Source organism: Nicotiana tabacum, chromosome 11 (genome assembly GCF_000715075.1).
Source record: "Nicotiana tabacum cultivar K326 chromosome 11, ASM71507v2, whole genome shotgun sequence".
NCBI classification, from domain to species: Eukaryota; Viridiplantae; Streptophyta; class Magnoliopsida; order Solanales; family Solanaceae; genus Nicotiana; species Nicotiana tabacum.
This window is the reverse complement of record NC_134090.1, coordinates 143467846-143495201: the sequence shown is the minus strand read 5'-3', so window position 1 is coordinate 143495201 and position 27356 is coordinate 143467846.

Sequence of the window (27356 nt, the reverse complement as noted above, 5' to 3'; positions counted from 1 at the left end):
CCAAAAACAATATTCTCTAGTTTTATATCTTTAAAATTACAAACCTTAGCATAATTTTAGAAGTAAAAACAAGACCAAATTTGTGGAAGTGCAATCTAGATACTTCACGTGCTCAATCCAAATATATACTACTAATTTCAATGTCAACTCCCTATGGATTCAATCTGACTCCTTATTGGGTAATATTATTGAAATCGACCATTTCATAACCTCAAATAGAGGTGTGACTTGGACGAAATTAATTTTTGGCACCGTTGCTGGGGAGCTAAAAATGGATTTAGCTATATGTTTGATTTTGTGTGTGAATTGTCTTCTTTACCTTCCGGGTTACTAATCTTTTTTGTGAAACAATTGTAGGTAAAACAATGGCTCTCAAAAACAATAATCCTTTTAGAAACATGCCTATGGGGATGTGGACGTGGAAGATGACCAAATTGAAGAGGTTCCTCTTGAACCTTAAGCAAATAGACGAGACGAACCACCTCAAGACAACGTTCCCGTTCCACCCCCACCTCTACCGAGAGTGGCTCCACACAAGGTGTTGTTGTCCCACCCCGCATTAGGGTGGGCAACATTCAAATAACGAATGTAATGATCACATTTCTAGAGCAACAAGGATTCAAAATACATACAAACACTTGAAGGGGTTCGTGGACACTTGCTGGGGGTGTAAACAGACAAACGACTCCGAGGATGCTTTAAGGTTGATGCTATTTTCTTTCTCTCTACGGGGGAAAACCTTGGATTGGTTAGAGAGATTTTCAAGCCATTCTATCCATACATGGGATGAATTGGCAGAGAAATTTATTTCCAAGTTCTTTTCTCCGAGCATATGACTACTCTTAGAGATGAGTTTCTAGCATTCAGACAAGAACCCAACGACCTTTGCATGAGATATGGGAGAGGTACTGAACAATGGTCAAAGAGTGCCCCAATAATGACATGACGGAGGCTATGATTCAACAAATTTTCTATAGGGGGATCAACACTACCAATCAATGGCGTGGTCAACCAACTTGCTTATGGAAATTTCATAGCAATACCATATAGGGAAGCTTGTGAGATCTTAGACGAAATGGAGGATACTTAACGGCATGGAAAAGTACAGAAAACGTTCCTCAAGGTGATTCAAATGAGATTCACCTACATAATGAATTGCATGATTATGGGCAAGCAATTACCAAGTTGACCACTATAATGAATCAATTAGCCAATGATAAACTTCAACAAGTTCAAGGTCCTACGGAAGTCAATGTCATGGAGGGTGTTAATGTGATGGTAAACAAGAGAAGGCAAAAGGGTCCGCAAGTGCAAAACCGTGTGGAGATTCATGTGCAGGATGATACAGGGTTTGATCAAAATAAATCTTACAATGAACAAGAGGAGGAAGTGCAATATGTCAAAAACTTCCAAGGGCAAAGAAACAACTCTCAAGTCCCGAATCAACAATAATGGCGACCTCAAAGAAATCAAGGGAATTGAAATTCTAGAAACCAAGGTAATTGGAATGGTGGTAACAACCAATGGAATTGGAACAATAAAAAAAAATCAAGGAAATTGGAATGTTCAAAATAACCAAGGCAATTAGAGTGGAAATAGTCCAGAACATTGGGGAGGCAACAACCAAGGGGGATGGAACAATAATCAAGGAAATTGGGGGTCAGGATTTCAAAGGGCCTCGATGTTTCAACAATCGAACAACCCGCCTCCTTATCCTTCCTATGGTCCAAGCTCTTCTAAAAATGAGATGGGACGAATTGAGAACATGTTCAAACAAATGATGGAGAAGAATGCAGACTCCGATACCCAACTATCCTCTCATAACACTTCAATTTGCAATTTGGAAATTCAATTAGGGCAAATCTTGTAAGTTTTAAACACTCGTCCTAAGAGGGAACTACCAAGTGACATGGTGGTGAACCCAAAGGGTTGGAACAATACGAGACTTGCCATGGCCGTTACCACAAGAAGTGGAAAAGGTAGGGGTGCAACTACCTCAAATCAAAGTAAAATTGTGGATGATGAGCAAGTGGTACACGAATATGAAATCCTAGATAATGTGGTGTAAGCAAATAATGAAGTGCGGATTGAGATTGATGATAATGTGGAGGAGTCTCAAGAGGAAGGGATCCTGTCTAGTGAGCACATTGCTGACATATCGGAACCGGTAATGCGAAAGGCTAAGGCACCAATGCCTAGGACTTTTCCTCCATATCCTCAAAGGCTTGACAAGCAAAATGGCGAGAACCAATTCAAAAAGTTCACTGACATGATGAAGAGTCTATCTATCAACGTGCCATTGGTTGAGGCTTTAGAGCAAATGCCTGGTTATGCAAAGTTTATGAAGGACTTGGTGACAAAGAAGAGGTTGATGAATTGTGAAACTATAAAGATGGCTCATCAAGTGAGTGCAATTGTGCATTCAATGGCCCCTAAATTGGAAGATCCCGGCGCTTTCACAATCCCTTGAACTATTGGAATTGTTGACTTTGCTAAAGCTCTTTATGATCTCGGGACAAGTATCAATTTGATGCCCTATTTGGTATTCAAGACTTTGGAAATTGGGCAACCAAGAACCATGTCACACCTCCTTTTTGCGCGCCCGGCCCCGAAGGGTTAAATGCGCGAGGGAGTTTTTCCAATTTAAGTGACAATATTCGAAATGGGATTATGTATTTAATTCAGAGTCGCCACTTGGGAAAGGTTTGGCTTTTGGTGTCCCAAGTCACCGGTTTATCTTGAATCCCAAATCGAGGAAAATATTCGACTTTTCCAAATGAAGTCTGCGAACCAGAAATTCTAAGTAAGGAATTCTGTTGACCCGAGAGAAGGTGTTAGGCACCCTCGAATCCCGTGGTTCTAGCACGGTCGCTTAAATTGTTATAATGGCTAAATATCTGATTTAAATATATGTTATGACTTACATGCTTTTTTAAGTTTAAACCGCTTTTATTATTATCATTTATTTTTATAGAATTGCAACGTCGTGAAAATGAATCTCGAACCACGTCACAATCAATGCACCCGTGATCGTCAACACATTTTGACTCCGTTGAGATTTGGATTTGGGTCACATCAATGTGCACCCGAATTTAAGAATATAATTTAATTAAGCCGCGCCTAAAGAGTCTAACGCGTTATTATTTTTGGAGAAGGCCATGAGATTCACTAAACGGCCTGTCCTGAATTCTAAATGTTTATTATGGTTAGTTATTGAGGGCCCCGCCATTTGCATTTTTATTTGGCGAGGCTCGTCTCATTATTTTTTTTTTAGAAAAAAAAAGATATCCTAACGCGACTACATTTCTGTTATATTTGTCTCTAAAAAAAATAAATAAAAGGGAAAGACCAAACTTACTTGTTTAAGAAACTACATACTAAATATCTACTATGTTTAACGAATCCGAATTTTGTTTGATTACCTAATTGGTTGTTTATGAGATGAGAATTACCTCATGCCTTGTCTTCAAGGAGTGAATGAGCTTTGTTAATTTGCTAAGGGGGATTGCAAGCAAACTAATAACGTACACTAAATTTACATTAAACGACCTTCCAGTTTGAATTTTAAAACTAGCTCATTTAGGCTTGATAAATGAAATCAGTTGTTTATTAGGAAAACTACTACTAATTGGATTCAAAAATGCCTATTAGTTTTCTTCAAAAGTCATCGCATTATTTCGAAACAATGAATCTATATTGAAGCCCATATCGAACCTATATAGGAACAAATAATCTAACAAGAGGGTTGGCATACATTATCACCCTGTTAACGTAACGCCGCATGAGAACTAGTTTGGGGTACACTTATCTTGAAATTAAATGGAACCGAATATAACAGATTTGACAGTTCAAAAGTCTAAACAAGATGCATACAGATGCTTACCATGATTCTATATTATACTGTCATAGCTAAATCGAAACCTAATAGTTATACACATTTGAAATACGTCTGATCTATCAAACAATATTATCTGATATGTCAATCAGGATGTGCATAATTCATACGGAGCAATGGTGGTTGGAACTAACTTAAACAGATACAGACCAAACCACCATTCAACCTATTTTTGAACACAAGGATCGTAAAGTAAACAGATGTTCATTTCTTTATTTCTGCTTCAAACTTCAAACTTTCAACATTCACATGGTTTCAGAAGTTGTGTACCTGGAAGTATTCACAATTGAAGAAGAAGGGAGGTCAGCAGAGTAACAATGGCAACACAAAACAGCAGCAGTAACAGCAGGTAACAAACAGAACAACTCCCAGTGCAAGATACAGTTAGAGACGGTGAAAAAATGGCAGAAAAACAGCAATAACCAGTAGCATAGAAAACAGAGATCCAGGCAATCCAATTCCAGGAGAAACAACCAATATAAACCCAACAATAGACTTAGCCGACAATCGAAAGAAGACAGAACTGATTGAACAGTTTGAACAAACTAAGAATCGAACAAACAGCAGGAAGTAAATAGTTTCTGATTTTTGTGATATCCCTCTCCCTATCTCCTTTCTTTTCAAAATCCAATGTCAATCTTCAGTTTTGAAATTATGCTTGAGTTATCAGAAAGAAATCTTTTCCAGTTTTTTTTTGTTTTTTCAGAACTTCTAGTTCTCAAATATTCAGTCTGAGTTCTGTCTCTTTGTGTGTCTGTGTGTGTGTATATCAAAAATCCCCCTTCAACTGATGGAAGTTCCTCCTTATATCAACCTAAAATCAAACCTTTAACAGCCTGTTTAGACCATCACCACACCCCTCCCATGTGCTGTCTTATTTTCAGATTCCACTTAGCTAATTAAGTATAGACAAACCCCATGATATTCCCTGGCAGACTTACTTTTGAGTAATGTTTATTGTTTCTGAAACTAAAGCAGAGTATGGGCAGCAGGGGTGTGTCCTGACAGCACATGCTGTCCATTACTTTGTAATGCACATGCTGCCCAAGGCTGAGAGATGAGTAAACAATGCTATTAAAATCTGAAACCTAGCTAATAAATCAATCCTTTAAATGTCTTTCTGATTTGGCTAAACAAATTAATACCGAGTGGCAACAACACTAATCTGATTCAACAATGCTTCAGTAAATTACAAAAGCCTGAGTCAAATTGCTACCATTCTAACATGAAACCAATTGACGACGTATATCGATTCGACTATACTAGTTAAAACACATACAATCGGAGCCAAAATCAGACATTTAACAGTATCGAACACATGACTCGAATCATACTGACCAAGCAGAATTGTACTGGGGAATCAGCTGATCAGTCAAATTTGAGGTTCGACTAATTGCACAGCACACACATATACACATTATCAGTAAAAATAGAAGAGGGACTCAATCAAACACAGAGGTTCAGGTAAGGTGGACAATCAACAGTTGATAAAAAAGACAAAAATTACACAAGGCATTCAGCCATACGAACAGACCTTTGAACCACACACGTACTGAATAACAAAGAGAAAACAAACTTACCTAAAAAACTTTGAAAACAGAAAAATCAACTCGGTTTTGAACAGACCCTTCTCAAGGTTGAACAGAATTTAATCGAAGTGTTTCTCAAATGAGAAACACTTCGATTAAAGTTCATTAGACCCTAATCTCTTGGTTCGAACAGGCACGGAACAGGCACGAGGAAACCTAGGGTTCTAGAGGGCAGATTTGGGTTTTGGGCTTTCTTGGTTAGATTCGAACCAAACCAAGCATGGTTTGGTCACGAGGGGGGTCTGGGGATTGTCTGGTATGAATCTAGGGCAGATCGGTGTAGATCGAGTTTTGCTCGAATCTTCAAATGAAGATTCGAGGACCTAGAGGATGATTCGAACTAAATGGTCAATAGGTCCATGTTCAGGGTGGTGAGGGGGTTCTATGGTGTTCAGGTGGAGGTCACCGGCGTTCATGCCGTCGGGTTTCTGGTGAAGGGAGATGGGGGCGGCTCTAGGGTTCCGGGGTTCTTGTGAAGATGATGAAAGCTGGGGTATTGGATAGGGGGGCAGGGTACGAGCAGGAGCTTATATATGGAGTGGATGAACGGATCCTGGCCGTCGGATGAGACACGATGAAGGGCCAGGATCCTTCAACTAACAGGAAACGGTGTCGTTTCAAAACTAGAGGGGGTTGGGTCGGTCCGGGTGGAATGGGTCTGGTTTTATTTATGGGTTATGGGGAAGTGATCTTGGCCGTTGATCAATCTAAGATCAATGGCCCAGATCAGGCACGACCCAAACGACGCCGTTTGAGATAGTTAGGGGCTGAACTGGACTAGACCGGGTAATTTTGGTTTTGGGTTGGGTTGTTTGGGCTTGTTTGTTTTAAAATAGGACTGGCCCAAGCCCGAAACTCTTTTTTTTTCTTTTTAATTCCTTAAATTAATTTTCCAAATAATACCATGTAAAACATTGGACAACAACTATCACACAATTAACATTTAATTATACTAAACACTTAATGACAAAATACAATGAAGGATGCACACATTTTATTTTTCTTTTAATAAACGGATTACGGTTCACACGACATATAGACATATATATTTTTTTTTTATGTTTTTATATATTTTTTTGAATAAAACAACCACGGGCAAAATCACAAATAACTAGCAAAAAAAAAATGCCATGTAAAAATCAAACAAATGTACAGCAAGACCAATTGCTATTATTTTGTTTCTTTTGGAGCGATTGTTGCGTAAAACAAAAATCACGTGCTCACAGCTGCCCCTCTTTGTTCGGAAACACGAAGAGTTTTCGTGCAAAGATAAAGTGAGCGGATATGAGCGATTTTTGCCCATGGACTACTCCGTGTGAAGCATGTTTTGAAAGTTTTGACCGAATCTTGATTCAAAGATTTCCTACATATCCTGGGCTAAACAGAAATCAGGTCAATGTAGTTCGGGAAGTTTCGGCAGCTGGGACTATCATGGGATTGCTTGCTGTTACTGCTGTTGCGGTTGTCACCGTTGCTTTATTGACCGCCTTATTACAACCAAAGAAAAATTGAAACTGAACTAAATACTTATATGCATGTCGACTGCTAGTTACAAGATCCCTATCTATGATTCTTTTGCGACTTGATCTTGAGTCTTAGCTGATTGTGCTTGGAGACTTAGATCCGAATCTTGATGCTTGCGAGTTGTGGTGACTTTTTTAATCTCCGGGATACTCAGTGACACGCGACTGGCAGAGTTCTGGACCTTAATCAAATCTTGGAGCGATCCGCCTTCCATTTTCTCCGGTATCTCGGGACATCTTCTTTTTGTCTTTTCCTTCTTAGATTCTGAGTTGAGACTCATCTCGTGGGTCGTTTCGATCCGTGTGGCTCGAGGTTAGACCTGTGGGAAAAACAAACGAACGAAATTTTCTGCCCCAATTTCACTAGGAGAATTTCGTGAATTATTCGCCAGGAAGTTCATAAAATTGATGAAAGAGGATATAAATGCCCAGTTCAGGGTTGGAGCCCTAATACCGACTAGTTGGGGAGAAGTTCAGTTTTAGAGTTGAAACCCTAATACTGACCATCTGGGGAAAATTTCAGTTTAGGGTTTAAAACCCTAATGCTGACTAAATGGAAAAAGTTCAGTTTAGGGTTTAAAACCCTAATGCTGACTGAAAGAAAAAGTTCAGTTTAGGGTTTAAAACCTTAATGCTGACTGAATGGAAAAAGTTCAGTTTAGGGTTTAAAACCCTAATACTGGCTGAATGGAAAAAGTTCAGTTTAGGGTTTAAAACCCTAATACTGACTAAAGGAAAAATTCAGTTTAGGGTTTAAAACCCTAATGCTGATTGCGTGGAAAAGCTCAGTTTAGGGTTTAAAACACTAATGCTGGCTGAATGGAAAAAGTTCAGTTTAAGGTTTAAAACCCTAATGCTGACTAAAAGAAAAATTCAGTTTAGGGTTTAAAACCCTAATGCTGATTGCATGGAAAAGCTCAGTTTATGGTTTAAAGCCCTAATGCTGGCTGAATGGAAAAAAGTTCAGTTTAGGGTTTAAAACCCTAATGCTGACTAAAGGAAAAATTCAGTTTAGGGTTTAAAACCCTAATGCTGATTGCATGGAAAGGCTCAGTTTAGGGTTTAAAACCCTAATGCTGGCTGAATGGAAAAAAGTTCAGTTTAGGGTTTAAAACCCTAATACTGACTAAAGGAAAAATTCAGTTTAGGGTTTAAAACCCTAATGCTGACTAAAGGAAAAATTCAGTTTAGGGTTTAAAACCCTAATGCTGATTGCATGGAAAAGCTCAGTTTAGGGTTTAAAACCCTAATGCTGGCTGAATGGAAAAAGTTCAGTTTAAGGTTTAAAACCCTAATGCTGACTAAAGGAAAAATTCAGTTTAGGGTTTAAATCCCTAATGCTGATTGCATGGAAAAGTTCAGTTTAGGGTTTAAAACCCTAATGCTGGCTGAATGGAAAAAAGTTCAGTTTAGGGTTTAAAACCCTAATGCTGACTAAAGGAAAAAAAATTCAGTTTAGGGTTTAAAACCCTAATGCTGATTGCATGGAAAAGCTCAGTTTAGGGTTTAAAACCCTAATGCTGGCTGAATGGAAAAAAGTTCAGTTTAGGGTTTAAAACCCTAATGCTGACTAAAAGGAAAATTTCAGTTTAGGGTTTAAAACCCTAATGCTGATTGCATGGAAAAGCTCAGTTTAGGGTTTAAAACACTAATGCTGGCTGAATGGAAAAAAGTTCAGTTTAGGGTTTAAAACCCTAATGCTGACTAAAGGAAAAATTCAGTTTAGGGTTTAAAACCCTAATGCTGATTGCATGGAAAAGCTCAATTTAGGGTTTAAAACTCTAATGCTAACTGAATGGAAAAAAGTTCAGTTAACGGTTTAAAACCCTAATGCTGACTGAATGGAAAAAAATTCAGTTTAGGGTTTAAAACCCTAATGCTGATTGCATGGAAAAGCTCAGTTTAGGGTTTAAAACCCTAATGCTGGCTGAATGGAAAAAAGTTCAGTTTAGGGTTTAAAACCCTAATGCTGACTAAAGGAAAAATTCAGTTTAGGGTTTAAAACCCTAATGCTGACTTAAGGAAAAATTCAGTTTAGGGTTTAAAACCCTAATGCTGATTGCATGGAAAAGCTCAGTTTAGGGTTTAAAACCCTAATGCTGGCTGAATGGAAAAAAGTTCAGTTTAGGGTTTAAAACCCTAATGCTGACTAAAGGAAAAATTCAGTTTAGGGTTTAAAACCCTAATGCTGATTGCATGGAAAAGCTCAGTTTAGGGTTTAAAACCCTAATGCTGGCTGAATGGAAAAAAGTTTTGTTTAGGGTTTAAAACCCTAATGCTGACTAAAGGAAAAATTCAGTTTAGGGTTTAAAACCCTAATGCTGGCTAACTGGGGACAAAATTGGAGAACAACAACTGACCTCTTTTTTTGAATTTTCTTGTTTTAGTAAAATACAAAAGGGAGTTTCGTGGGAACTTACCTTTCGAGTGAATTCCTTATTGCCAAAATATTTCTTGTACCCATGTACCTTCTTCTTTGGGCGACACCTGCTTCTTGTACGGTTGTCTTGGATTAAACCTGTTTCTACTTTTCAGACAAAGAACAATTGTTAGTTCGGAAATGACGGTCGGTTTGGTGACCTTGATCGTTCCCGGTTGCTTTATTGCGTCTTCATTTCTGTTGCGAAGTCCCGCCATTGATTTGATTCATATGTCGGAACCTTTTAGACTGCTCAGGCTTGTATTTCCAGATTCTGTGATGATTTGCCTCGTAAGGCTCTTTTTTTTTTGTGTCCCGTTTTGCTTGGAGGTTTTCAACGGGGATTTTATTGGAGGTATTCTGTGGGGATTTGTACAAAAGGAAGCTCTGTGGGGGAATATTTACAAAGTGGATTCTTTGTGTGGATTTTTGTACAATGGGGCATGCTGGGTAATTGTTTCGAAGCGGGCTTTCTAGGCTTGGTTGGGGTAAGCTTGTTGGGGAATTTTTACAAAGGGACTCGCTGGGGATGTGCTGGGGAAATTCCAACGGGGAGTTTTTTTTTTTTTTTTTTTTTTTTTTTAATATATATTGGGGAGACTTTATGGGGGATTGTACAAGGAGAGACTCTGTGGGGATTCTTCCGAAGGCGGACTTGCTGGGGGAAATTTCTCTTTTTCCTCTTTACTTTGAACGCCATCAAACATCATGATTTATCAAGTTTGGACAGACGTACCAACGAAACGGGGTGTTTTCCTTCATGAAACGGAATTCTGTGAAAACAAACCTGCCACCTGCCCTCTCCGGTGTATCCTGAACTTGGGGTTAAAACATAAAAAGGGATTCGAAGAGAAACAAAGAAAGGAGAAAACAAATTTCAGGAAGGGAGTGTTCCTTTCGGGACGAGAAAGACTTATCTGAGGAAGATAACGCTGGCTTTAAATGAAATGACATGCTCTTTGGACTGGACGCCTGACCTCCCATGAACTTGCATTTCCCTGAACCAGAATGGATCTGTGATTCCAAATCGGTGGAACTTTGCCGAGACCTCTTTGGGGTGGAGTCATTCTTTTCGGCCAAAAGCGCCCTTTGCGGGTTTTCGCTGGCTGACCTCTCTCATTTCTCTTCCTGTCATTGCTTGATAGCACTCTTTGTGAGTTTTTGCTAAAGGAGCTCTCTCATTTTGGTCTCTCTACTCCCGTCGCCTCGCGGTGCCCGAAGGTTTTCACCGACAAGACTCTCTCATTTTATCTCTCTCAATTCAGAGTGTGCCGGTCTCCATTTGTGACGCCTATTGGTTTCCCACTATCTTTGGTAATTGATTTGAAGTCTTGTGCTTGGTAAAGAGAGGTGGATGATACTAACTTCTAAACTGCTCGACGTGCCCCGGTTTCAATTTCAGGGCGAATGAAATTTTATTGTTGGTGTGACTGAACCTCAGGGAGAGGCTGCCTACGTATCCTTCCGGAATCAAGTCAAACATAGTTCAGGCCTCAATCAATGTTTTGTTTTGTTGTTTTTTTTTCTTTTTTTTTAAGCGGCCCAAAGGCTTGTAGAGAGAATTGGGTAGTGTTTGGGAGTAGTGGGGAATAAAACCTTCGTCATTTTCAAATGTGTCAGGACCACTGGAGTATAATTTAGACGTAGTATCTCTTGACTGCATCTGCATTTACTGCTGTTTCGGGGTCATTTCCTTCGATATCACCTAAATACAACGCTCCTCTTGGCAATATCTTCCTTATGATGTATGGGCCTTTCCAATTTGGAGCAAACTTCCCTTTGGCTTCCTCATGATGCGGCAGAATACGCCTCAATACCAGCTGACCTACTTCGAAATTTATTGGTCGGACTTTCTTGGTGTAAGCACGGGCCATTCTTCGTTGGTACAACTGTCCGTGACAAACCGCGGCCATTCGCTTTTCATCAATCAAAGTCAATTGCTCTAACCGAGTCTTGACCCACTCGCTGTCTTCGATTTCCGCTTCGACAATGGTTCGAAGCGAAGGAATTTCTACCTCTCCCGGTATTACAGCCTCGGTCTCATAAACCAAAAGATAAGGAGTCGCTCCTACCGATGTGCGTACCGTAGTGCGATACCCCAATAATGCAAATGGTAACTGCTCATCCCACTGACGGGAACTTTGGATCGTTTTCCTCAAAATCTTCTTGATGTTTTTGTTTGCTGCTTCTACAGCGCCGTTGGCCTTTGGCCGATAAGGAGTAGAATTCCTATGCGTTATTTTGAATTGCTCGCATACATCTCCCATCAAGTGACTGTTCAAGTTTGCTGCGTTATCTGTAATGATAGTTGCAGGAATACCGAAACGACAGATAAGATTTGAGTGTACAAAATCCACTACAGCTTTTTTAGTGACCGACTTGAGAGTGACAGCCTCTACCCATTTTATGAAGTAGTCTATGGCAACCAGTATAAACCTGTGTCCATTCGAAGCCTTTGGTTCGATTGGTCCAATGACGTCTATGCCCCAGGCGACAAATGGCCAAGGCGCAGACATGGGATGCAGTTCTGTGGGAGGTGCATGAATCAGATCACCGTGCACCTGACACTGATGACACTTCCGAACGAAGCTAAAGCAATCCTTTTCCATGGTTATCCAGTAATAACCTGCTCGAAGGATTTTCTTCGCTAAGACATACCCGTTCATGTGAGGTCCGCACACACCTGCGTGTACTTCGTGCATGATCTTCCTCGCTTCCTCGATATCAACACATCTTAATAGGTTAAGGTCCGAGGTTCTCTTGTACAACAATTCACCGCTCAGAAAGAAACCACTTGCATGTCGCCTAACGATCCTCTTTTGATCTCCGGTAGCATGCTCGGGATATTCTTGTGTCTTCAGGAACCTCTTGATATCATAGTACCAAGGCTGCGTATTTGATCCTGCCTCAATTACATTGCAGTAACCGTGTCTTTCCTTGATTTGGATTTCCAAAGGATCGACGTGGGCGTTGCCCGGGTAGGGTAGCATTGAAGCCAAAGTAGCAAGTGCATCTGCCAGTTCATTGTGACACCTCGGGATATACCTGAACTCTATTGATGTAAAGCGCTTGCTGAGGTCCTCCACATGCTGTCGGTATGGGATAAGTTTGACATCCCGAGTTTCCCATTCACCTTGGACTTGTCGGATAATCAGGTCAGAATCTCCCATAATCAGTAAGTCTTCGACATCCTGATCGATTGCCATATGCATGCCCATGATGCAGGCTTCATACTCAGCTGTATTATTTGTGCAAAAGAAACGCAGTCTAGCTGTGGCGGGATAATGCTGACCGGAAGGCGAGATCAAAATTGCCCCAATTCCTACACCTTTGGCATTCACGGCTCCATCAAAGAACATCTTCCAAACATGAGCGTCCTCCGAGACCACCTCTACGGCGTTTACTTCTTCATCTGGAAAGTAGGTACTCAATGGCTGGTATTCCTCATCGACCGGATTTTCAGCCAAATGATCTGCTAGCGCCTGGGCTTTCATTACCGTGCGAGTGACATAGACTATGTCGAATTCAGTAAGAAGGATTTGCCACTTGGCCAGTCTCCCAGTAGGCATCGGTTTCTGAAATATATACTTCAAAGGATCCAACCTGCTTATTAGGAAAGTAGTGTGGGCTTGGAGATAATGTCTCAGCTTTTGATCAACCCACGTCAGAGCGCAACATGTCCTTTCCAGCAGAGTGTATTTGGCCTCGTAGCCGGTGAATTTCTTGCTCAAGTAGTAGATTGCTTGCTCCTTCTTTCTGGTTATGTCGTGTTGCCCGAGGACGCAACCGAAAGAGTTCTCCAAGACTGTTAGATACAAGAAAAGTGGCCTCCCTGGTTCTGGAGGGACCAAGACTGGGGGATTCGAAAGGTATTCTTTGACTTTATCAAAGGCTTCTTGACACTCAGTTGTCCATTTAATCGCCGCATCTTTCCTTAACAGTTTGAATATGGGCTCACACGTGCTTGTCAGCTGGGCAATAAACCGACTGATGTAGTTCAACCTGCCTAACAGACTCATCACGTCTTTCTTTGTTCTCGGGGGAGGCAGATCTCTGTTGGATTTTATCTTAGTTGGATCTAGCTCGATACCTCTCCTGCTTACGATGAAGCCCAAAAGTTTGCCCGACGGAACTCCGAAAGCACACTTGGCTGGGTTTAGCTTCAAGTCATACTTCCTTAGTCTCTCGAAGAATTTCCTCAAGTCTTGGATGTGATTATCCTGCGTCCTGGACTTGACTATCACGTCGTCCACGTACACCTCTATTTCCTGATGCATCATGTCATGAAAAATGGCAGTCATGGCCCTCATGTAAGTAGCCCCAGCATTCTTCAAACCAAATGGCATGACCCAATAACAGTAGGTGCCCCAAGGCGTGGTGAAGGCAGTTTTCTCGGCATCCTCTTCATCCATCAGTACCTGATGATACCCAGCGTAACAATCTACGAAAGACTGTATCTCGTGTTTGGCGCAATTATCAACGAGGATGTGGATGTTGGGCAGTGGGAAATTATCTTTGGGACTTGCTCTATTCAAATCTCGGTAATCTATGCATACCTGAGTCTTCCCGTCCTTTTTCGGTACCGGAACCACATTCGCCAACCATGTTGTATATTGGACTACCCGAATCACTCCCGTTTTCAGTTGTTTAGTGATCTCCTCTTTAATCTTGTCACTGACCTCAGTTTTGAACTTTCGTTGCTTTTGTTGAACTGGAGGACAATCAGGATGAATCGGCAATTTATGAACCACTAGATCAACACCTAGACCCGGCATGTCATCATATGACCAAGCAAACACGTCTTTAAATTCAAAAAGAAGTTGAATTATCGCCTCTCGCGTTTTCTTGTCCATGTGAATGCTTATTTTGGTCTCCCGGATTTCTTCAGGAGTTCCTAAATTAACCGGTTCGGTGTCATTCAGATTTGGCTTAGGTTTATTCTCAAAATATTCCAACTCTCGGTTTATTTCCCTAAAAGCTTCTTCCGCATCATATTCTGGTTCTGGGTTCATTAATTCACAGTTAAATAGCTCGTTGTGATCTGGGCGTGAAGTCCGCAAGCATGTCATATTTAAAGCCGCATTATTATAACTGAAAAGAAAGATAAAAGGAAAAATAACAAAAATCAGAACAAAAGAAAGAATGGGAAAGCAATGATGATTTTTTTTATTTTCTTTGGAAAGCTGAAAGACAACAATGTTTACAACTTAGGAATTCAAAACAACAATTGAAAGGAAGAAAACGTTCAAGTTATGTCCTGGAGATAACTTGTGACACAGGAAAGGTGGCAGGACAGGTCTACCCAGACTTCCGTCTAGTCGGGAATGGCGTGGCCTCCCAGTTTTGAAGTTTGGCGTTCGGCCCCACGTACATCATCTCAGCAGTGCTTGTGCCTTCACCTGGTTGAACCATGTGGACCTCGTAGAGCATCTCTCTCATCGCCCCACATATCTCCTCGATTTCCTCAGCTGTGAAGACCTCATCATCTTCTTCTACGGCGTACCTTGGCCTGATGAAAGTTGCATATAAATCCGGTAGTGGTCGAGGTAACTTCCAACCCTCATTTTTCCTTTTCTTTGCCCACTCTTCGTCGGCTGGAGTAGGTTTGAAACCTAGTCCAAAAGGTTTTTTGGTGACTGGCAAGGTAATGAGTTCTGTTATTCCCTGAAGGGTTCGTCCAAGCCCCTTCCCTGGCCTAAATCCGTGCCGGATCATCTCTTTGGCCACCATAACCGAGGCGTTAGACAAGAAAGGCTGGGGGCAGGGTATTCCCTCTTCGTGCTGCTCTGACAGTACAATCTCAAAAGCTTGATAGACCGTATGTTCGCTCCCTTCTCTCGGTTACAGATATGGGATGGATGGGTCCCGATAAATAGCATTCTCATCTTCCCCATGGACCACGATCTCTCGGTCTTCGTACTCGAACATCACCATCTGGTGAAGAGTGGAAGGCACGGCTCCTGCCGCATGGATCCAAGGTCTACCAAGGAGAAAATTGTAGGATGTATCCATGTCGAGCACCTGGAAGGTTACTTGAAATTCGACTAGTCCTATGACCAACAACAGGTCTATTTCTCCCATGGTATCTCTCTTGATGCCGTCGAAAGCCCTTACGCAGACATTGTTGGGTCGGATTCTTCCGGTCCCAATTTCCATTCTTTGTAGCGTGAAGAGCGGGCAAATGTCAACGCCTGAACCCCCATCCAACATTACCCGCTTGACATAATAGTCTTCGCATTTAACTGTTAGATGCAAAGCCTTGTTGTGTGCCGCTCCTTCCGAGGGTAGATCGTTCTTGCTGAAAGAGATTTGGTTGACGGCGAAGAATCTTTCTGTCATCTGCTCCAATTGTTCTACCGAGGTTTCAACTGGCACATATGCTTCATTCAGGGTCTTCAGTAAGATCTTTTGATGCTCGGTCGACCTCATTAACAATGACAGCATGGACACTTGCTCAGGGTACTTGCACAGTTGATCTATCACTTCGTAATCCGGCATTTTCATTTGTTGGAAGAACACTTCCGCTTCTTCAACACTTACGGGCTTCTTTGGCGGGAAGCGCCTTTGTGTGGCGTTGTTCAGTTCTTGGGTATTTGAATACCTTCCAATGAAAGTATTTTCTGGAAGTTCTCCCATGACCTCTTTACCTTTGTACATTAGCAAAGTCTTTTGATAATTCCACGGCACTGTGGACGGGTTGGTCATTGGCTTTTGTGGCACGCGTCCGATAACCACTGGCTCATTCAGCCGAGGTGGTTGAATCGTCCCCCGGACCACATAGGCCCCTTTCGGCACGTACATAGGTTTTGTCTTTTTGATTCCGAAGTTCTGCGTCTTCTCAGCTCGACCTCGTGGTATGTAAAGAACTCCACCCTTTACCGGTACCACTTTCTTTATAGCTTTGGCCTCCTCCCCCTTTTCTGGTTTCTAGTCTGTTTCGGGCCTCTTCCCCATGTCGACAATGGCAATTATGGCTTTCAGAGCAGGGTCGAACTCTTTGTCTTCACAAATCTTTCCGATCAGCGGCCCATTATTGTGAGTAGGTAATGGATTGTTAGTTATATTCGGGATCTCCTCGTCCCTTAGCACTATTTTCCCTTGCTCTATCAAATTTTCGACCACTCTTTTCAACGACCAGTAGTCATTTGTATCATGTCCCTCGGCCCCTGAATGATAGGCGCATCTGACTCCAGCTTTGTAAGAAGGTGACGTCGAGTTTTGCCTTGTTTGAGGGATTGGTTGCAAGAAACCCAACTGGACTAGCTTCGGGAACAAAGTTGAGTATGGTTCACCGATGGGCGTAAAATTCCGCCTTCGGGGTGGCTCCTGAGGGCGGAAGTTATTCTGCGGGGGTTGTGGGTTATAGTGGTTGCGGTAAGGAGGCTGATTTCTGGGAGGTGGAGCTGGGCCTCGGTTGGCTTGTTGTGGTGGATGGGCGTAAGGCTGGGCATTCATGACCATATAAGGTTGATGAGCATATGCCAAATTTGAGTGGGGGTAGTAGTGTGTGGGGTTCTTTCCGGAAAACGGGGCCTGGGATGACGATACTCCCTTGCTTCCGAGGTTGCCATAGTTGTTTCTTCCTTCTTCTTCCCTTTTGTCATTCCTCCGAACCCGCTTTGGACGGCTTGGGAGGTTGCCCTTATGGCTGCTTGACTCAGGATCCTACCTGTTTTCAGACCATTCTCCACCATCTCTCCAATCTTAATCGCTTCCGCGAATGGCTTACCTATGGCTGACATCATATTTTGGAAATAGTCAGACTCTTGATCCTGGAGAAAGGTAGTGACCATTTCCACTTCATCCATGGGAGGCTTCACTCTTGACGCCTGTTCACGCCACTTAATAGCATATTCTCTGAAGCTTTCTTCTTCAAATTCGACAGAGAATTTCGGTCTGGCGCAATGTCGATGTTATACTGGAATTGTTTCACAAAATCTCTGGCGAGATCATCCCATATATGCCATCGGGACATTTCCTGGTCCATATACCATTCCGAGGCTATCCCTACTAGACTTTCCCCAAAATATGCCATTAGCAGTTCTTCTTTTCCGCCGGCTCCCCGCAATTGGTTGCAGTATTTCTTAAGATGTGCAATGGGGTCACCGTGCCCATCGTATTTCTCGAACTTTGGGGTCTTGAAACCCGCTGGCAGGTGCACGTGAGGGAACATGCATAGGTCGGCGTAAGAGACGCTCTTCTGTCCGCTCAATCCTTGCATATTCTTCAAACTTTGTTCAAGGCTTCTCATTCTCTTGGTAATATCATTTTGTTCTGCAATTCTAGGGTTCTGATCCTGCCCGGGTGCAAGCTCGCACTGAGGCGGTAGAGGATTAGTGCTGGTAGCGAACCTAGTTGGTTCCATTGAGAACGATGGTGCTTGGAATGTAAAAGAGGATGAGTCAAAGCTTGGCTTGTACGTGATAGGCTGTGCCGTAATCGGGCAAGGCGATGCAGTAAAGATGTTCATGCTTGCATCGGTGGCTGACATTCGGGGATGAGTCTCAGAAGGCAATCCAGCAGAGAAGGATGAGGTGGCTGGGTACCCGAATGGGGTAGCAGGATAATTTTTGGGGACATTAGAAGTCCCACTTGACCTGGAGAATAATTCAGGGAATCCGGGGACGACACTTGGCGGCTCTTTCCCATTATTCCAATCGTCCAACATTTCCAACATGCGGAGCCGTAGGATTCTATTTTCCTCCGCAGTTGCGGATTCAGGTGTGAGGACGGCTGAGATCGAGCTCTCCTCGGAAACAGGGATTGTTTGCAATGGAATTTCTGAAGACATTTCCACACTTCCTTTTGACCTGGTGAAGTAAGTGTGAGTGCTGCTTCTGGTCCTAACAACAGGTAGTTGAACACTTCTCCTTGACCTCGTGAAGTATGAGTGCGAGGCCAGACTTTCACCAAACCAACCGTCTTTTCAAAACCCTGGAAATACTCAACGACAAACACACGGTTAATTTGCAGCAAATAACAGATAGTCAATCTCACGTTGGGCATGATGCACCTATACAGTTAAGTGGATTACTACATGTTTGCTACGAGAGCATGCGTCCTTCCAGCATTTTCCTCTTATTAGTTTTTTCCCTTTTTTTTTATTTTGCAGTAAAAGAAATGCGACCGGATCCGATGAGGATTGCCTACGTATCACGATGCCTACGTGAATCAGATCATTACGTAGTTCGAAAAACACAAATGAGCGTAAAAGAAGCAACCTCTTTATTGTTGAAATGGTCTATTACAAAATACATTTTGCAAAAGAAAGAGCAAACTTCGAAAATAAACCTAGACTCAAAATAGACTAAAAATCTCCCTGATGGGAAAAACAGGCAGAAGATGCTAAGATGCAGGCTTGACTTATGAGTGCATTATGGTTTTGAAAATTGGTGTCCGCGGGGCATCGTTCGGCCTTGCCGCGGTCCTAGGCGTGAGATCCCTCTCAAGTTGCTCCAGCTCATGCATAGTCTGCTTGACATAACCCATCACTGCCGAGAGGACGGTAACGCTGGACATGTTCTCACATCGTAGACATCGTCTGGTGATGGCATGGGCAATGGCCTTGATCCTATCTCTGGTTTGCTTCTTCTCTACGAGTAGGCGTTTTATCTGATCGCTACATATCTTGAATACTTGAGCATCCTGTATATGCTGATGCTTCAGTCGCCGTACTTCCAACTTCATCTGGGCTATTGAGTCGTACCAGTATCTGCTCTCAATTTGGAAATCCTTGGCCTGATTAACTGCTTTGATCTCAAGTGCAGCCATCTCTCTCTTTATTTTAGCAACAGTTTTCTCGTGGTCGCCTTCCAATTGATTCAGGTATCGGCGATGCTTATCTGCTCTTGTATCCCACTGTGCCCTGAGCTCTGCTATGACGTTCTCAGATTTCTCCAAACCATCTTGCCATTCCCTGATTTCACTTTTTAGCCTTTTTATCATCTGCTCGTCTGATCGACGCCTTGGCTGTTTATCCGCATCCACCCTTATCTGTTTGATCTCGGCTCTGAGCATTTCGTTTTCCTGAATTAACCTGTTCCGCTCTCCCAGATTGGTAGCAACTTGCACGTTGTGCTCATATTTCAAGCTTTCCACTTGTTGCTTTAACCTGCTGATTTCGGCACAATAGCCTCTTTCCTTTGCTAACCAATCCCACTGCCTTTGCGATGATTCGGTGAAATTACGGATGTGGGGTCTCTTAGCCGGCCTTTCATGCTCAAATTCCCTTCTATACCATGCAAGGTAACCTGGCGCCGTCTCTCCTTTGGCTCGATCCCGCACGCAAGTATCTGATTTCAAATATTGACACTCACTCCAGATTTGGCGAATCTTCGCTTCTGGGAATTGTCCGTTAGGACTTATCTCAACTGCTTGATTGCTAAGATCTTCCTCATGAGGTACTGTCTGGCATCTTCCGAACTGTCTCAAAACTCGGCAGGGTGCGTAAGGTTGAATGCTCTTAAGCCCCATCAGTAAGAAATAAGTTTTAGCTGCCGACATATATAGGATCTCATCAACAGGCAACCATCCTAGCGTCCATTGTATTTGGCTGGCAGTAAGAGCTTGAAAGAACGAGGTCCATGCCAGGACTCCTTTGGGCAAACTGATCTCTTTGGTTCTCGTGTAAGATTCTTCTATGCAAGTCTTTTCCGGGGAACCATGGCTCAAAATCTCGGAATGATGGCAGAGGTGCTCGGTCATCCATATCTGTAGGAGCAAGTTACAACCTTCGAAGAAATTTCCCCTAGCTTTACAAGCTGTAAGAGCTCGAAAGATGTCAGATACCACCATAGGCGTGAGAGTACTATCACTTTGCGTGAGTAAAGTGCTGACGACCCCGGATATCTTCAAATCAATGTTTCCGTCTTTCCTTGGAAATACCAGAAGGCCCAGGAACATCATCATGAACGCTACCCGTCTGTGCTTGTCCCACTTCTGACGAATACCTTTGCTGCACAGTTTGTTGATTGGATTATTGAATCCCCCATCATGACCGTACCTATCATATATGAAGCATGAAGTACAAAATCTGGCTGCCAGATCCGGGTTGTGGACTGTTCTGGGTAACTTCAATGAATCTAGGAACCGATGTACCGTGACAACTCTTGGGGCGACCAAGTATTTTTGCCTCAAAGGAAGTTCAGCATTCCCGATGTACCCGGCCATTTCTTCCAAAGTCGGGGTGAGTTCAAAATCAGAGAAATGGAAAACATTGTGCGCCGGGTCCCAGTAGGTAACCAAAGCTCTTATGATATCTCCCCGAGGCTGGATTTCCAACAAACCCACGAGACCTTTCAGATATTTCTTGACCTCATTTTGTCCTTCAGCACCTAGGTCATTCCACCATAGTCGTAACTTGACAGGGATTTTGGTCATTATTGAAAAATGTTCATTTTGCATCGTGCTCATCCTGCACATTTACTAAGGTGATTTTAACAAAAATGACTTGACTCAAAAATATTTTACAAAGGGGATCAAGTTTTGAACACGGCCTTTAAACACTTTGGGGTCGAAGATTTTAAGGCTGTGTGGGTCAACTGGACAAAAATGCTAAACAAGACCCAAAGGTGGTTGTTTATGCAAAGTCAGCCTTCCGGCGTCCCTTTTCGGGATCACTCAGCTATTTATGACAAAACAGCATCACCTGACTTATTTATGACTCTTTTAAAATTTGACACATCTTTTTTTTTTTTAATTTTTTTATTTTATTTTGGCTATTTTAGCAAAAAATGGGGTTGAACCCGACGAGGGTTGCCTACGTATCTCACATCCGGTGAGAATCAAACCGGCGTAGTTCGGGAATATCGTGAATAGAGAAAATCAAATAAACCTAGAAATCAAGAATACGTATTTTTATTATATTTTTTTTTGAAAAGAGATAAAGACTAAAAAATATATATATTTTTTTAGGAGATATTTGGACTATTGGTCTGAATTTATAAAAAGGGGTACTACGAAAGAAACAACATTTTTTTTTTGAATTATGAATTTTCCATTTTTTTTACTTTTAAATAAATACCTTCTTTTTTTTGATTTTGAAAGTGATAAAAAGAAAACTTTTATATATATATATTTTTTTTTCAAAAAAATCAAACTAGAAGACAATCTTTTTTATTTTTTTTATTATATATTTTTAGAAGAAATTCCGGCGAGGTTTCGACACTACTCGGACATTGGTTTTTCCAAAAGAAGTAATTATCTTCCTACGCTGTTATTTTTCCCTTTTATTTTTAGAAACCGGTCAACATGCGGAACTGAAGAAAATAAATGCGCAAAACAAATAGGATGCAGCAGGATGGTCTTTTCATCTCAGGTTGCCTGTCCTAGACAGACCCAACCCCTGTGTTGAGTCCCCTAAGTCCAATGCAACATGATGCAAATAAGCGTTCCTACTAGGGATCCGACATGAAGTTTAGTTATACTAGGTTCACAACCTGGGTAGTTTTTCTAGACTGTGTACCCGAGCGGACAACTCGAGTCGACGAGGGGGCTACGTACCGGGGACCCGCGAGATCGTCCGGGTTTGTAACTTGTCCGACCTCTTTCTTATTTTGGGTATTGACACTAACAGAATAGGGAGTCTCGACCAGCGAGCTTCTCCCCGGAGGTAAGAAGAGAAGGGTTTCGGCACAGTTTATATACAGTTCAGATAATATCAAAGCGGTAAAAAAATAACATTTAGCACGTTATGCAAAAACATATAATAAAGATCAGATAATAAAGCCAAATATAACAATTATTCTAAGCTCGAATTCTTGAACCCTGAACCAGTGGTTCTGGGTCAACATCATCCCCAGCAGAGTCACCAGATCTGTCACACCTCCTTTTTGCACTCCCGGCCCCGAAAGGTTAAATGCGCGAGAGAGTTTTTCCAATTTAAGTGACAATATTCGAAATGGGATTATTTATTTAATTCAGAGTCGCCACTTGGGAAAGGTTTGGCTTTTGGTGTCCCAAGTCACCGGTTTATCTTGAATCCCAAATCGAGGAAAATATTCGACTTTTCCAGATGAAGTCTGCGAACCAGAAATTCTAAGTAAGGAATTCTGTTGACCCGAGGGAAGGTGTTAGGCACCCTCGAATCCCGCGGTTCTAGCACGGTCGCTTAAATTGTTATAATGGCTAAATATCTAATTTAAATATATGTTATGACTTACGTGCTTTTATTAAGTTTAAACCGCTTTTATTATTATCATTTATTTTTATAGAATTGCAACGTCGTGAAAATGCATCTCGAACCACGTCACAATCAATGCACCCGTGATCGTCAACACATTTTGACTCCGTTGAGATTTGGATTTGGGTCACATCAATGTGCACCCGAATTTAAGAATATAATTTAATTAAGCCGCGCCTAAAGAGTCTAACGCGTTATTATTTTTGGAGAAGGCCATGAAATTCACTAAACGGCCTGTCCTGAATTCTAAATATTTATTATGGTTAGTTATTGAGGGCCCCGCAATTTGCATTTTTTATTTGGCGAGGCTCGTCTCATTATTTTTTTTAGAAAAAAGGATATCCTAAAGCGACTACATTTCTGTTATATTTGTCTCTAAAAATAAAAGGGAAAGACCAAACTTACTTGTTTAAGCAACTACATACTAAATATCTACTATGTTTAACGAATCCGAATTTTGTTTGATTACCTAATTGGTTGTTTATGAGATGAGAATTACCTCATGCCTTGTCTTCAAGGAGTGAATGAGCTTTGTTAATTTGCTAAGGGGGATTGCAAGCAAACTAATAACACATACTAAATTTACATTAAACAACCCTCAAGTTTGAATTTTAAAATTAACTTATTTAGGCTTGATAAATGAAATCGGCTATTTATTAAGAAAACTACTACTAATTGGATTCGAAAATGCCTATTAGTTTTCCTCAAAAGTCATCGCATTATTTCGAAACAATGAATCTATATTGAAGCCCATATCAAACCTATATAGGAACAAATAATCTAACAAGAGGGTTGGCATACATTATCACCCTGTTAACGTAACGCCGCATGAGAACTAGTTTGGGGTACACTTATCTTGAAATTAAATGGAACCGAATATAATAGATTTGACAGTTCAAAAGTCTAAACAAGATGCATACAGATGCTTACCACGATTCTATATTATACTGTCATAGCTAAATCGAAACCTAATAGTTATACACATTTGAAATACGTCTGATCTATCAAACAATATTATCTGATATGTCAATCAAGATGTGCATAATTCATACAGAGCAATCGTGGTTGGAACTAACTTAAACAGATACAGACAAAACTACCATTCAACCTATTTTTGAACACAAGGATCGTAAAGTAAACAGATGTTCATTTCTTTATTTCTGCTTCAAACTTCAAACTTTCAACATTCACATGGTTTCAGAAGTTGTGTACCTGGAAGTATTCACAATTGAAGAAGAAGGGAGGTCAGCAGAGTAACAATGGCAACACCAAACAGCAACAGTAATAGCAGGTAACAAACAGAACAACTCCCAGTGCAAGATACAATTAGAGCCGGTGAAAAAATGGCAGAAAAACAGCAATAACCAGTAGCATAGAAAACAGAGATCCAGGCAATCCAATTCCAGGAGAAACAACCAATATAAACCCAACAATAGACTTAGCCGACAATCAAAAGAAGACAGAACTGATTGAACAGTTTGAACAAACTAAGAATCGAACAAACAGCAAGAAGAAAACAGTTTCTGATTTTTGTGATATCCCTCTCCCTATCTCCTTTCTTTTCAAAATCCAATGTCAATCTTCAGTTTTGAAATTATGCTTGAGTTATCAGAATGAAATCTTTTCCAGTTTTTTTTTTTTTCAGAACTTCCAGTTCTCAAATATTCAGTCTGAGTTCTGTCTCTTTGTGTGTCTGTGTGCGTGTATATCAAAAATCCCCCCTTAAACTGATGGAAGTTCCTCCTTATATCAACCTAAAATCAAACCTTTAACAGCCTGTTTAGACCATCACCACACCCCTCCCATGTGCTGTCTTATTTTCAGATTCCACTTAGCTAATTAAGTATAGACAAACCCCATGATATTCCCTGGCAGACTTACTTTTGAGTAATGTTTATTGTTTCTGAAACTAAAGCAGAGTATGGGCAGCAGGGGTGTGTCCTGACAGCACATGCTGTCCATTACTTTGTAATGCACATGCTGCCCAAGGCTGAGAGATGAGTAAACAATGCTATTAAAATCTGAAACCTAGCTAATAAATCAATCCTTTAAATGTCTTTCTGATTTGGCTAAACAAATTAATACCGAGTGGCAACAACACTAATCTGATTCAACAATGCTTCAGTAAATTACAAAAGCCTGAGTCAAATTGCTACCGTTCTAACATGAAACCAATTGACGACGTATATCGATTCGACTATACTAGTTAAAACACATACAATCGGAGCCAAAATCAGACATTTAACAGTATCGAACACATGACTCGAATCATACTGACCAAGCAGAATTGTACTGGGGAATCAGTTGATCAGTCAAATTTGAGGTTCAACTAATTGCACAGCACACACATATACACATTATCAGTAAAAATAGAAGAGGGACTCAATCAAACACAGAGGTTCAGGTAAGGTGGACAATCAACAGTTGATAAAAAAAACACAAATTACACAAGGCATTCAGCCATACGAACAGACCTTTGAACCACACACGTACTGAATAACAAAGAGAAAACAAACTTACCTAAAAAACTTTGAAAACAAAAAAATCAACTCGTGTTTGAACAGACCCTTCTCAAGGTTGAACAGAATTTAATCGAAGTGTTTCTCAAATGAGAAACACTTCGATTAAAGTCCATTAGACCCTAATCTCTTGGTTCAAACAGGCACGGAACAGGCACGAGGAAACCTAGGGTTCTAGAGGGCAGATTTGGGTTTTGGGCTTTCTTGGTTAGATTCGGACCAAACCAAGCATGGTTTGGTCACGAGGGGGGTCCGGGGATTGTCTGGTATGAATCTAGGGCAGATCGGTGTAGATCGATTTTTGCTCGAATCTTCAAATAAAGATTCGAGGACCTAGAGTATGATTCGAACTAAACGGTCAACAGGTCCATGTTCAGGGTGGTGAGGGGGTTCTATGGTGTTCAGGTGGAGGTCACCGACGTTCATGCCGCCGGGTTTCTGGTGAAGGGAGATGGGGGCGGCTCTAGGGTTCCGGGGTTCTTGTGAAGATGATGAAAGCTGGGGTATTGGATAGGGGGGCAGGGTACGAGTGGGAGTTTATATATGGAGTGGATGAACGGATCCTGGCCGTCGGATGAGACACGATGAAGGGCCAGGATCCTTCAACTAACAGGAAACAGTGTCATTTCAAAACTAGAGGGGGTTGGGTCGGTCCGGGTGGAATGGGTCGGGTTTTGTTTATGGGTTATGGGGAAGTGATCTTGGCCGTTGATCAATCTGAGATCAACAGCCCAGATCAGGCACGACCCAAACGACGCCGTTTGAGATAGTTAGGGGCTGATTTGGACTGGACCGGGTAATTTTGGTTTTGGGTTGGGTTGTTTGGGCTTGTTTGTTTTAAAATCGAACTGACCCAAGTCCGAAACTCTTTCTTTTTTTTTTCTTTTTTTTTCTTTTTAATTCCTTAAATTAATTTGCCAAATAATACCATGTAAAACATTGGACAACAATTATCACACAATTAACATTTAATTATACTAAACACTTAATGACAAAATACAATGAAGGATGCACACATTTTATTTTTCTTTTAATAAACGGATTACGGTTCACACGACATATAGACATATATATTTTTTTTTTATGAAATAACCACGGGCAAAATCACAAATAACTAGCAAAAAAAAAATGCCACGTAAAAATCCAACAAATGTACAGCAAGACCAATTGCTATTATTTTGTTTCTTTTGGAGCGATTGTTGCGTAAAACAAAAATCACGTGCTCACAAACCACATCTATGATATTACAAATGGTGGATCGTACCATGAAGAGACCGTTGGGCATAATTGATGATGTGTTGGTTCGTGTTGATAAATTTATCCTACTGGCGAATTTTGTTATTCTTGATTGTGAGGTTGACTATGAGGTACCAATTATTCTTGGGAGACCTTTCCTCACTACGGCGAAGGCTCTAGTTGATGTTGAAGCCGGAGAATTTACTTTCCGGGTTGGTGATGAAAAAGTGGTGTTCCATGTGTGTAAGTCAATGAGTCAACCCAATAGCAATGAGGTGTACTCGTTCGTGGATTTGGTAGCCGACGTGATTATTGATGAAACAAGTGCCGTGATAAATGTTGATGATACTTCGGAGACCGTTTGCTCAATTGTGATGATGAAGAAATGGAGGGTTACGTGGAATGTGTAAACTCTTTTCAAGGAATAGGGTCGTACACTAATGAGCCCCGAAAATTATCCTTGGATCTTGAAAATAGAACCACTCTTCCAACAAAGACTTCAATTGGGGAGCCTCCCGTCTTGGAGTTGAAGCCATCACCTCCACATCTTCGGTATAAATTTCTTTGCCCTTCTTCTGCCTTACCGGTTATTCTTTCCTCTTATTTGACTAACGTGCAGGTAGATTCCACATTGTCGGTGCAACAAAAGATAAAGAAAGCTATTAGATGGACTTTGGCGGATAGTCGGGGGATAAACCCCGCATTTTGCATGCACAAGATCAACTTGGAGGAAGGTGCCAAACCATATATTAAACATCAAAGGAGACTCAATGAATCCATGCAAGAGGTTGTAAAAAAAGGAGGTCATCAAGTGGTTGGATGCTGGGGTTGTTTACCTTATTTCCAATAGCTCGTGGACTTCTCTGGTGCAATGTATCCCAAAGAAAGGGGGCATGACGATGGTCACCAATGACAAGAATGAATTGATTCCTATAAGAATGGTGACCGGGTGAAGAGTGTGTATGGACTATCACAAGCTCAACAAAGTCACAAGG